This window comes from Scyliorhinus torazame, chromosome 18 (assembly GCF_047496885.1).
Source record: "Scyliorhinus torazame isolate Kashiwa2021f chromosome 18, sScyTor2.1, whole genome shotgun sequence".
NCBI classification, from domain to species: Eukaryota; Metazoa; Chordata; class Chondrichthyes; order Carcharhiniformes; family Scyliorhinidae; genus Scyliorhinus; species Scyliorhinus torazame.
The window spans coordinates 108,611,998-108,624,800 of NC_092724.1; positions in this window are offsets into that span (position 1 = coordinate 108,611,998).

Sequence of the window (12,803 nt, forward strand, 5' to 3'; positions counted from 1 at the left end):
GGGTCCCGGGTTCCAATCCCACCTCAGCAAATGGTGAAATTTGAATTCATTAAAAGTCTAATGATGTTCACGAAATCATTGCCGATTGTATTAAAAACCCATCTGGCTCGCTAATGTCCTTCATGGAAGGAAATCTGGTGTCCTTGCCTGGTCTGCCCTACATATGACTCCAGATCCACACAGCGATGTGGTTGACTCTGAACTGTCCCCACTGAAATGGCCCAGTAAGCCACTCAGTTTAAGGACAATTAGGGATGGGCAACAAATGCTGGACTAGCCAGTGAAGCCCACATCCCAAGAATGAATAAAAAAGAAAATGGTGAGGTGAAGGGGTTATAGAGATAGGGGGATTGGACCGAGGTAGTATGCTCTTTCAGAGGGTCAGTGCAGACTTGATGGGCCAAAGGCCTCCTTCCCCGCAGGGATTATATGGATTCTTCAGAGCTTGCTACTCATCCACAGTGTAATGCTGACAGACCCTTGTTCCTCATATGTATTGCAGTAATTGGGCAAAATTCCAAATTTTTTTTTTTCATAGAATTTACAGTGCAGAAGGAGGCCATTTGGCCCATCGAGTCTGCACCGGCTCTTGGAAAGAGCACCCCACCCAAGGTCAACACATCCACCCTATCCCCGTAACCCAGTAACCCCACCCAACACTAAGGGCAATTTTGGACACTAAGGGCAATTTAGCATGGCCAATCCACCTAACCTGCACATCTTTGGACTGTGGGAGGAAACCGGAGCACCCGGAAGAAACCCACGCACACACGGGGAGGATGTGCAGACTCCGCACAGACAGAGACCCAAGCTGGAATCGAACCTGGGACCCTGGAGCCGTGAAGCAATTGCGCTATCCACAATGCTACCGTGCTGCGTGAACAAATTTGCTAATGTCAGTGTTCAGAGCAGACAACTGCAAGATATTCATGTATAAAATGAGCCTGTTATTGATGTCGGTTTTATGCTTGGTGAGAACAGAGTGGAAGAATTCTCTGTTTCTGTCGCACTGTTCGTGAAGAACTGCACAACGAATGAATCACTTTGGAAATGCAATCATTGTTATTATGTTTACTTTTTTTGTTGATCGTGTCGTTTAAGGGAGGAAGGCTGGCCAGAATATTGCAAGAAATTCCCTGTTTCTATGAATATTGTCAAATAACAAGGATATAAGAACGTAAGGGGCGGGATTCTCCCAGCCGGGGCACGCCGCGCCGACCCCGGCATGCGATTCTCCGCTCTGCGGAGAATCGGCGCCATTGGCGCTGGCGCGATTGGCGCTCGCCGGCCATGGGCCGCTTTACACGGCCAGCCCGCCGATTCTCTGGCCCAGATGGGCCGAGCGGCCTCTCCAAAAAGGCAGAGTCCCGCCGGCGGTGTCCACACCTGGTCACAGCCGGCGGGAACACTGCGCGCAGGGTCGGCGGGCGGCCTGTGGGGGGGAGGGGGGGGGGGGGGTTCCATCCCCGGGGGGTGGGGCCTCCGATGGGCTCTGGCCCGCAATCAGGGTCCACCAATTGGCGGGGCGGCCTCTCGTTCCCCGGGCCTATTTTCCTCCGCACCGGCCCCTGAACTCCCGCGCCTTGTTACGTCAGGGCCGGCGCGTTGACGCAGGGCACCGCGCATGCTTGGGTTTGCGCCGGCGCTACTGCGCATGCACAGGTTCCGGGCACCCAGCAGGGATGGGAGGCTGGAGCAGGGTGAACCGCTTCAGTGCCGTGCTGGCCCCCTGTAGGGGCCAGAATCGGTACTCCCAGTGGCCCGTTCACGCCGTCGTGAAACACGACGGAGTTTCCGTCGGCGTGAACACTCTGCCACCGAATGGGAGAATCCCGCCATAGGTCATAAGAAACAGGAGCAGGAGTGGGCCATTTGGCCCCTCGAGCTTGTCTAGCAGTTGGCAAGAACATAGCTGATTTGATCACGGCCTTAACTCCACTTCCTTGTCTGTCCCCCATAACTCTTAATGCCCTTGTCAATCATAAAGCTAGCTCAATCTTGAATATATTTAATAACCCAGAATCCACAGCTTGCTGGAGGAGAGGATTCCTACTACCAGTTATCCTTTGAGGGAAAAACATCCTCCTTGTCTCCAGCTTAAGTGGGAGATCCCTTATTTGAAAACTGTGCCCCAACATCTCAACATCTTGACAGAATCTACCCTTGTCAATACGTCTTTTCCATCTATTCTAAAAGACAGATAAGGCCTTGTTTAAATGCTTCATCCAAAAGACAACTCTCCGAAAGTTCAGTACTCCCTCAGTGTCATGCCAAAGTGTCAGTCTCAATGAGGTGCTTGAGTCCCAGAGTTGGATTTTGGGTGCCCAACTGTGGTGGTTAGATTGGAGTTTTGGGGTGTCGGCTGCCATGCTGGTTTGCCAGCATCTTCTCACCTCCAGGGAAATTTGAAGGAGATAGACTGAGCAGGGTAACAGTTACCTGTAGCTTGTTAATGTCATTAAAAGGCCGAGAAAGTCCAAGGATTGGAGACCGACTAGCATTTCCCAGTCAGCCTGCAGGCCCAGGTTGCATTTGGTGCTCAGCAGGTGGCTGATGAGGGCTTCCCAGCAGCAGACCTGGGGGCCAGCACTCCAGGAGCAATATGAGGCCAGCTCAACCCATCGTTTCCCCCCTCTTCACGTGCCCTCCGACAGCTGCCATACCTTCATAGCCATGGCTGCATCCTCCACAATGGTGATCTGAAAGTTGCAGCCATTTATTTTTTTAAATATTTGAAAAATGTGCTGAAATGACACTTTCATCTCACTGTGTTCTCCTTCTCCCTTACCTATACCTGCAGCCTGCTGCAGCTCATTCAGTACTGCAGGGCCTCCTAAATTCAATGGGAAGTGCACCCTCTGACCACTGGTTGGCCATTCCTTTGAAAATCATGCTCGGTGACCATTTTCAGCATGGTGCAGGGACAGGACCAGGACTTGACCATGACATGAGGTTCCGAGCTCCAGAACAAAAACCCAGCTCCTCGGGTTAGTTTGAGTATGTCAAGTCGAGTGACAGTTCAGTACAGTACTGAGGGACTACTGCATTATTGGAAGTGCCATCCAACAGCCAGTAGGCAGAGGTAGGAGTGGCAAACTGTCACAGCATGAAATGACTAAGGGGTCATTGCATTAGTGTCAAAGGAAGTTCTTAAGGTGAGCTATAGGAAGAGTTAAGTCTTATTCAAGGATAATATGGGATTACTTGAAATCACAATCAGACAGTCCATGACCTATGTCTGATCACCTGAATTTGCAGGAGATTACACAATAAACAATGAGTCCGTTATGACTCTAAGCCAGGGTTCTTCAAACTTTTTTTCCGGGGACCCATTTTTACCAACCAGCCAACCTTCGCGACCCACGCCGGCCGACCTTCGGGACCCACGCCAGCGACCTGCGCGACTGACCATTTTCTCTTACCTTGTTTGCTGCTGACAAAAGTGGAGGAAATTGTTTTGGGTCCCTTTGGCCCTCGTACACGCTCCTCCAATGGAACCTGTTGGATGAAGAGGAAGACTTCCGGTGTCGGAAAGTATGGAGTCTCCATCTGTCCAAAGTTCTGCATTTTTGTCCTGTAAGATTTTATCAAATAAAACCCCCCCGAACTTGTAAAAAAAAACAAATGGAAGAAAATAAATGAATAAAATAAAAATTAAATGAATAAAATAAATGAATAAAACACCCCCGAACTTGTAAAACAAAAAGCTGTGACCGTTTCTAAAAAAACGGCCGCACTGCGCATGCGTGCCCAATCATAGTTTTGCGCATGCGCGATGATGATCTCGCACGCATGCGCAGTGCAACCGCATTTTTTTTACATGTTCGCGGCCATTTTGAAGGACGCTTGCAGCTGGCGTTATTAACAGCCGGCAGTTGCGCACAGATTTGCGCGATCGGGAGCGCTGCAAAGAACGGCTCCGCGACCCTCCTGATACCCGCCGGCGACCCACCCGCAGGTCGCACTCCCGAGTTTGACAATGCCTGCTCTAAGCAGCACGCGCAGATTATCATTATGCATTCAGTGAAAGTTTGGGATTTTGGAAGAGTGTGTTCTAAAAGACAATGCTTTGCTCAGAATCCATGGGGAAGTACAGGGAAGTTGAAGTGGCAGAAGAGATAGTTGAAAATGAAGGAAAATATCCTGAGGGGACTAAAAGTCAAAAAGAGATGGAGAAATGAGATTGCCCATGGGATATGTTGCGGAAAATGAATTGATGAATTATTGGGGTGGTAGAGTGGTTAGCACTGCTGCTTCACAGTGCCAGGGACCCAGTTTTGATTCTGCCCTTGGGTGATTGTCTGTGTGAAGTTTGCACGTTACTCCCATGTCTACGTGAGATTCTCCTAGGTGCTCAGGTTTCCTCCCAAGTCCAAAAATGTGCATGTTTGGTGATTAGCCATTATAAGTTGCCCCCTAGTTTCCAGGGATGTGCAGGTTAGGAGGGGTTATGGGGATAGGTTGGGGTGGGTGGGGAGTGGACCTGGGTAGAGTGATCTTTCGGAGGGTCGGTGCAGAGATGTTGGGCTGAATGACCTCCTTCTGCACTGTACAGATTCTATGAATGTAAAGAATAGCGTTAGCATGACTTCGTGGAAATACTGTCGCCTCTGAGACATAAGATTCTGAGATAGAGCCGCACTCAAGTGCTGCAACCTTGGGGCAATGTCATTCAGAAGCCAAGAGTTCTCATGTTAAAAGGTCCTCTGGTATGCTTCATAGAACTGTGGGGCCATTTTACTTGTTCCTTAATAAACATTTATCATAGAATCCCTACAGTGCAGAAGAAGGCCATTTGACCCATTGAGACTGCACCCTACCAAGACCCATGCCCCACCCTATCCTTGTAACTCCATGTAAACTGCACATCTTTGTGTGCTAACCACTGTACCACCCTTATCCTTCAACACTAATAAAACAGAATATCCATTTATTTGTTTTGGTGGTGTTCCCTGGTGTTTTGTGGGCCTTGTGTAGCAATTGGCAGCAATGTTAGCCTGCATTCCAACAGGGACTGTTCTTCAAAAGCAGTTCATTGGCTATGAAGGACGTTTTGACATCCACTTTGGCAGTAAGAATAAAAAATCAGTATACTATTTAAATTGAGAGAGATTGCAGAACCCGGCAGTACAGAGGGATCTGGTACTCCTGGTACATGAATTACATAGGAAGATAAATGGAATGTTAGCATTTATTGCAAGGGGAATGGATTATAAAAGTAGGGAAGTTTTTCTGCAGCTGTGCAGGGCCTTGGTGAGACCACATCTGGGGTATAGTGTACAGTTTTACTCTCCTTATTTGGAGAAAATATAATTGTGTTCGAAGATATTCAGAGAAAGTTCACTCAACTCATTCCTGGAATCAGGGGTGCTTATCTTATGAAAAAAAAACAAGGTGACACTGATTGGTGGAGGTGTTGCCAATCAGCACTCTCTTCTCACACAGTATACATTTTGTTGATCGCCCTTACATTATATTCTTGCGAGGGTCCTGATGAGTGCGAGATAAAAAGCTTTAACCAAAAAAATGTCCTTTTTCAACAATGCCCAAGTTCTGTACTACCAGATTCACATTCTGCCTTTCTCTCTTGAATATGAAGACCTTGTCATCATTAAGATCAGAAGCATAAGAGAATGGGTTGTAAATGTTACGATCACAGTTTATGTCACAATTAACAGGAAGATCCCAGAATGGAACCCTGGTTCAAAAGACAATAACTTACTTATATAATGTGGAGGAATAGAGAGACTTGACCGCTAATTAGTATCCACAACAAGAAAAAACGTTTTGTAAACATGAAAAAAATTGGATTATGATACAATATTCCTTTACTCTCCCTTTAGCTTCACAACTACAGACAGATTTTAAGGTTAACGTGGATGGAAAATGCATGCCTTAAGCTACTACAGTCTCTGCTTCTAGGTGTTAGCCTAAAGTAGGGCCAGTTTAGCTCAGTTGGCTAGGCAGCTCGTTCTCAAAGGTTCCCCTCGTCTGAGGTGTGGTGATCCTCAGGTTAAATTACCACCAGTCATTCTCCCCCCTCAAAGGACAAAGCAGCCTATGGTCATCTGGGGCGATGGCGACTTTACTTTTACAGTCTCAATAACATAGTGCCACTTTAAACACACAAGATGGTTGGGGTCAAATACACTTTCGACTCTGAACCTCAAGTGACTGTTTGTGGATGTCTCTTCAGAACCCCTCAGATTATTGTTACATGAGAGTTTCAAAACCCCATTCCCAAACACACACTTTAAAATCTTCTCTCATAATTATGCTTTCCCTTAAAGGTTTGCATTCCGATACCAGACCAGATTTTCAAAATGATATTTTTAAACAAAGCTTCCACTCCACTTTTAACAGTGAATCCAGTCCAGGATTTTACAAGACCCACTTTTCGGTTTCCTTTGTCTTAACTGCTTTTACGAGATCCAGCCACTGTTATTTCAACTCATGTTCCACAGGCTGTAGTAAAATCCCACAAACCTGAAAATCACTTCAGATATTTTTCTGGTGTCTCAGCCTTCTTCTCAGCTCTGTCTGTCTTTACTGAACAGATCTTTGTTCGAGCACCTTTAACGTCAGACTCCTTGGAAACCTCTCTTTACTCCTCGAATTTTGTTAACTAACTGCTCTTCAGATCTCTGCACTTGTTTTCTTAACCATCACTCCAATGGATAGAGTATTGATTTATTCATAGTTTATTCATTTAAGGGCTAGTTGAATGCATATAGCTAAACGAGTGCTAAATATTAAAAGTGTCCTGACTGTGGGAATCCAGTCATTGTCTCATATAATGAATTAACCTTTGTAATCCAGTGTATTCAGCACTAATAATGTATTGTTCTCTCTCTAATCAACTACTCAGTTACAGCAAGGTCTCTGCTGAGCTGTGTAATATGGAGAGTGTGGGAAACATATCCAGTAATTTCTGTATGACTGTGCACGCGGGCGCTAAACTAGTTTTGATAGGCACCAGTCAATCTTAAGTCATGTTGAATGTTTGATAAACAAATCATCCTCTAAGTAACAGACATTCACTTGTACAAACCAGAAGGTCTCAGCTGAGAATTAGAAGCCAATGAAAGTAAATGAGGGGTTAAACCAGAGAGAAGAATTCCCTTAAAAGTAGACTTTGTGGTTGAGGTCTTTGTTCCTGATTTCTTGAATCATCTGTTAACTGTTTGTGTTGAAAGTGATTTCTTTGTGTTTATGCTTTTTGCCATGTGCTTGTGATATTTATGTATTGTTTGATATTTCCTCTCTCGGTTTGTATCAGTTCTTATTCAAGTGTAATCAAGTGAGTAATTTATAATAAAGTTGTATTTTTGACACCTCCCACCAACCGGATTACCGATTCTTATTGGAGGTTAAAATAAGAGTCCAACACCATGATATTGCTTTTCTTCTAGCAAAGCTGAGAAAGATGCTCCTTCTCTAGCCATCTAAATCAATTGCTTCTAGCAGAGCTGCAAGAGCTGCCTTCTCACTCACTATCTGTCTCCAACTGCATCAAATTAGCTGAACTAAAACTTAAAAGCTTCTCTACCTTACAAGGCACCATTTGCAAAGCCCACAAACCTCTGCTGGCCTAATTATTCTTCATGCCGTAGCCCTCTCTAAGCACAATAGAAACATGGTTGGAACTTAACCAACTACCACACATACAAACACCTTTGACCAGCATGAATCTAACCCTTCCAGGCACAGAAACAGATAATTAAACCCACTTAAAATTATACCTTATTTCTAATGTTTATCAACACAATAAAACTACCTTTTTTTTCCCAACACATATGAACAATGGGTTTTGTTCAGGGAATTGTTGGTTATGCATGTTCAAAGCCCTTGTTGACTTGGTCAGAGAAGAAAAGAGATACATTTTGGAAGTTCTGGTGATGAAAATAGTGTCAACAGAATAGAAACTATGGGAATGCACAGCGAAATGTGGAATCTCCGTACGGGTCAGGCTGGGGTGAGCTATTATTTTGTTAGTTGTGGGAGGGTGCAGAGTTGTCATTGAGCCATTGTAGTGAAGAAAGAGACACCTGGCCCACCAAATCCATGCAGGTGATTTCTGTGGAAATGTTTGCCAAAGATGGAGGAAGGGAATAGCCTAAAGTTTTTAATACTTCAGAGAACGTTTTGTGGAACTGAGGAATTTTCTGAGTAATTTACTTATCTTTTTGATCAGACATTAAGACGGAAGAACATGGACTTTGATGGCAGCCTTTTGAAGAATGAATTATATTATAAAGCTACATATTAGAAATGTAGTCAGCAGATCGAAACCAGATGCATTATACTCGGAGGAGAGTGACTCGAAGCACAACATTAAATCTTAGGCACAGCAATAAAGTCATGTGTTTTGCTAATATCTTGTTTGTGCAAAACAATTTTCTTGTTTGTATAGACCAGTAAAATAAATAGAAAATTTTTGGGTCATACAGTTTCAAAGAGGAGGGCTGCAGGCCAACCGTAAGAGACATCCCTCGTGTTAAAATAGACCTTTATTATTTTAAGCGATGGTTCTTGCATTGTGATGTACTGCAGTTTCAGTTCTGGCAAGATTGCCACCCTCCCCACATGAAGCAGAGATTCTAGTTGTCTGAAGAGAAGTGCCTGTTGCTGATCATGAACATACAATTGTAGAATGGTTACCGCACAAAAGGAGGTGACTTGGCCCATCATGTCTGTGCTGTAGCTCTGAAGAGGCACTTGACCTCTTTCCACCCAGCTGCCTTTTTCCCTGTTGCCTTGCACATTTATTCCTTTCCAGATAATGATCCAATTTCTTTTTGAAAGCCTCCAATTATCCTACCTCTACCACACTCTCAGACAGTGCATTTAAAATCCTGACTGCTCGCCGAATGAAACGTTTTTTTCCTCGCGTCGCTATTGCTTCTTTTTTTTAAATTTCAAGTGCCTGTTTGTGGTAGTATGCATTAGGGGTCATGTGGGACTGTGAAGCCGTGATGTCATTGGCTGACAGATCCCGGGTCCTGGTTGGACGTTGACCTCTAGCTCCGCCCTGAAGGCGGAGTATAAGTACCAGGAGTCCTCCCCTGCAGGCAGTCTACTACTGAACTGTAGGGGAACAGTCACGCTTAATAAAGCCTCATCGACTTCACTCTATTCGTCTCTCGGAGTCGTTGTGCGCTACAATTTATTAAGCGTGACTAAAGGACGATGGAGCTCAGGATCATCCCGGAATGCCTGAGGATCAGCCCCCACGCAGTGAACGCAGCAGCAGCTTTCAAGCACTGGCAGACTTGTTTCGAGGCCTACCTCAGAACGGCCACCGGCCGGGTCACAGAAGACCAAAAACTACAGGTCCTGCACTCGAGGTTAAGCACGGAGATTTTCTCCCTCATCGAAGACGCAGAGGATTTCCAGACGGCGTTCGCAGCACTAAAAAGTCTCTATGTTCGCCCAGTAAACCAGATCTACGCTCGCTATCAACTCGCAACGAGACGGCAAAGTCCCGGAGAATCGATAGATGAATTCTACGCCGCGCTACTAATTTTGGGACGGGCCTGCAGCTGCCCGCCGGTGAACGCAAACGAACACACGGACATGTTAATGCGCGATGCTTTTGTGGCAGGTATGAACTCCTCCCAAATCCGCCAAAGACTTCTAGAAAAAGAGTCGCTAGGACTCTCAGAGGCACGGGCCCTAGCAGCCTCCCTAGACGTGGCCGCGCGAAATACCCGCGCCTACGGCCCCGACCGCGCGGCAGCCCATTGGGCGCCGTACGCACCCGTCGTGACAAACCCCCCCCCCCCCCCCACCGGACACCCGACAGGCTTGCGCGGTTCAAACGCCAAGCCACTCCGGGGGAGCCCGCTGCTATTTCTGCGGCCAGGCGAAACACCCCCGGCAGCGCTGCCCGGCCCGCGCAGCGATCTGTAAGAGCTGCGGGAAAAAGGGCCATTTCTCGGCTGTATGCCGGTCACGCAAGGTCGCCGCTGTTTCGGGAGAACAGGGAGCCCTGCACGCCGTTTACGCTCCCCAACCCCCCCAGCGCCCCATGTATGACCCGCCGGCGCTACCACTCTGGGTCCCGACCACCGTTCTCCCCGGAGAACAGGGAGCCCTGCACGCCGTTTACGCTCCCCAACCCCCCCCCCCCGTGCCCCATGTATGACCCGCCGGCGCTACCACTTTGGGTCCCGACTACCGCTCTCCCCGGAGAAGAGGGAGTTCTGCGCGTCTCTAACGCTCCCCAAACCCCCCCCCCCCCTCGCGCCCCATGTATGACCCGCTGGCGCTACCAATTTGGGCCCCGGCCACAGCTGTCCCCAGAGAAGAGCGAGCCCCGCGCGTTCCTAACGCTCCCCAACCCCCCAGCGCCCCATGTGCGACCCGCAGGCGCCGCCATTTTGGGTCTCGGCCACCACGAGGGGAGGAAGGGCGCCGCCATCTTGGACCACCCCAGACCTGTGCGACGCATGGGGGCGGCCATTTTGTCCACCCCCGCCGCCATCTTGTGACCCCCCAGCCATGTGCGATGCATGGGGGAAGCCATCTTGTTCACCCCCGACGCCATCTTGGACGGCAACAACGGACCCCAGTGTCGACGGCTCCACGGGGTTCGAAGAAGACGCTCAACCATTACAACCACGTCTGGCTTCAATGAAGCTGGACCAAGCACGGCCCCGGACGCTCCAGACGACGACGACAACGGTGCTGATAAACGGGCACGAGACACCATGCCTGGTCGACTCCGGGAGCACGGAGAGCTTTATCCACCCCGACACGGTAAGACGCTGTTCTTTGACCATCCATCCCAGCGCACAAAAGATTTCCCTAGCTGCAGGATCCCACTCCGTACAGATCAAAGGCTTCTGCATAGTTACCCTAACGGTGCAAGGGAGGGAGTTCAAAAACTACAGGCTCTACGTCCTGCCCCAACTCTGCGCGCCCACATTACTGGGATTAGATTTCCAGTGCAATCTACAGAGCCTGACCTTCAAATTCGGCGGCCCAATACCCCCACTCACTATCTGCGGCCTTGCAACCCTCAAGGTGCAACCCCCATCCTTGTTTGCAAATCTCACCCCGGATTGCAAACCCGTCGCCACTAGGAGCAGACGGTACAGCGCCCAGGACCGGACCTTCATTCGGTCCGAAGTCCAGCGGCTACTAAAGGAAGGCATAATCCAGGCCAGCAATAGTCCTTGGAGAGCACAGGTGGTAGTAGTAAAGACAGGGGAGAAGCAAAGGATGGTCATAGACTATAGCCAGACCATCAACAGGTACACACAACTAGACGCGTACCCTCTCCCCCGCATATCCGACATGGTCAATCGGATTGCCCAATATAAGGTCTTCTTCACCGTGGACCTCAAGTCCGCCTACCATCAGCTCCCCATCCGCCCAAGTGACCGCAAGCACACAGCCTTCGAGGCAGACGGGCGATTATACCATTTCCTAAGGGTCCCATTTGGCGTCACAAACGGGGTCTCGGTCTTCCAACGAGAGATGGACTGAATGGTTGATCAACACGGGTTACGGGCCACGTTCCCGTATCTCGACAATGTAACCATCTGCGGCCACGGTCAGCAGGACCACGACGCCAACCTCCAAAAATTCCTCCAGACCGCTAAAGCCTTGAACCTCACGTACAACGAGGACAAGTGCGTTTTTAGCACAAACCGGCGAGCCATCCTGGGCTACGTAGTGCGCAATGGGATAATAGGCCCCGACCCCGAACGTATGCGCACCCTCATGGAATTTCCCCTCCCGCACTGCTCAAAAGCCCTAAAACGCTGCCTGGGGTTCTTTTCATACTACGCCCAGTGGGTCCCCCAGTACGCAGACAAGGCCCGCCCCCTAATACAGACCACGACCTTCCCTCTGTCGACAGAGGCTTGCCAGGCCTTCAGCCGCATCAAAGTGGATATCGCAAAGGCCACGATGCGCGCCATCGACAAGTCCCTCCCCTTCCAGGTCGAGAGCGACGCCTCCGATGTAGCTCTAGCGGCCACCCTTAACCAAGCGGGCAGACCCGTGGCCTTTTTCTCCCGAACCCTCCACGCTTCAGAAATCCGCCACTCCTCAGTGGAAAAGGAAGCCCAAGCCATAGTGGAAGCGGTGCGACATTGGAGGCATTACCTGGCCGGCAGGAGATTCACTCTCCTCACGAACCAATGGTTGGTAGCCTTCATGTTCGATAATGCACAGTGGGGCAAAATCAAAAACGACAAGATCTTAAGGTGGAGGATCGAGCTCTCCACCTTCAACTACGAGATCTTGTATCGTCCCGGAAAGCTGAACGAGCCGTCCGATGCCCTATCCCGCGGCACATGTGCCAACGCACAAATTAACCGCCTCCAAACCCTCCACGAGGACCTCTGCCACCCGGGGGTCACTCGGTTCTACCACTTTATTAAGTCCCGCAACCTCCCATACTCTTTAGAGGAGGTCTGTACAGTCACAAGGAACTGCCACATCTGCGCAGAGTGCAAACCGCATTTTTTCAGGCCGGATGGTGCGCACCTGATTAAGGCTTCCCGCCCCTTTGAACGCCTTAGTCTGGATTTCAAAGGACCCCTCCCCTCCACCGACCTCAACATATACTTCCTTAATGTGGTGGACGAGAACTCCCGCTTCCCATTCGCCATCCCCTGCTCTGACATGACCGCGGCCACAGTCATTAAAGCCCTGAACACCATATTCACACTGTTCGGTTGCCCCGCATACGTCCACAGCGACAGGGGGTCCTCCTTCATGAGCGTCGAGCTGCGCCAGTTCCTGCTCAGCAACGGTATAGCCTCGAGCAGGACGACCAGCTACAACCC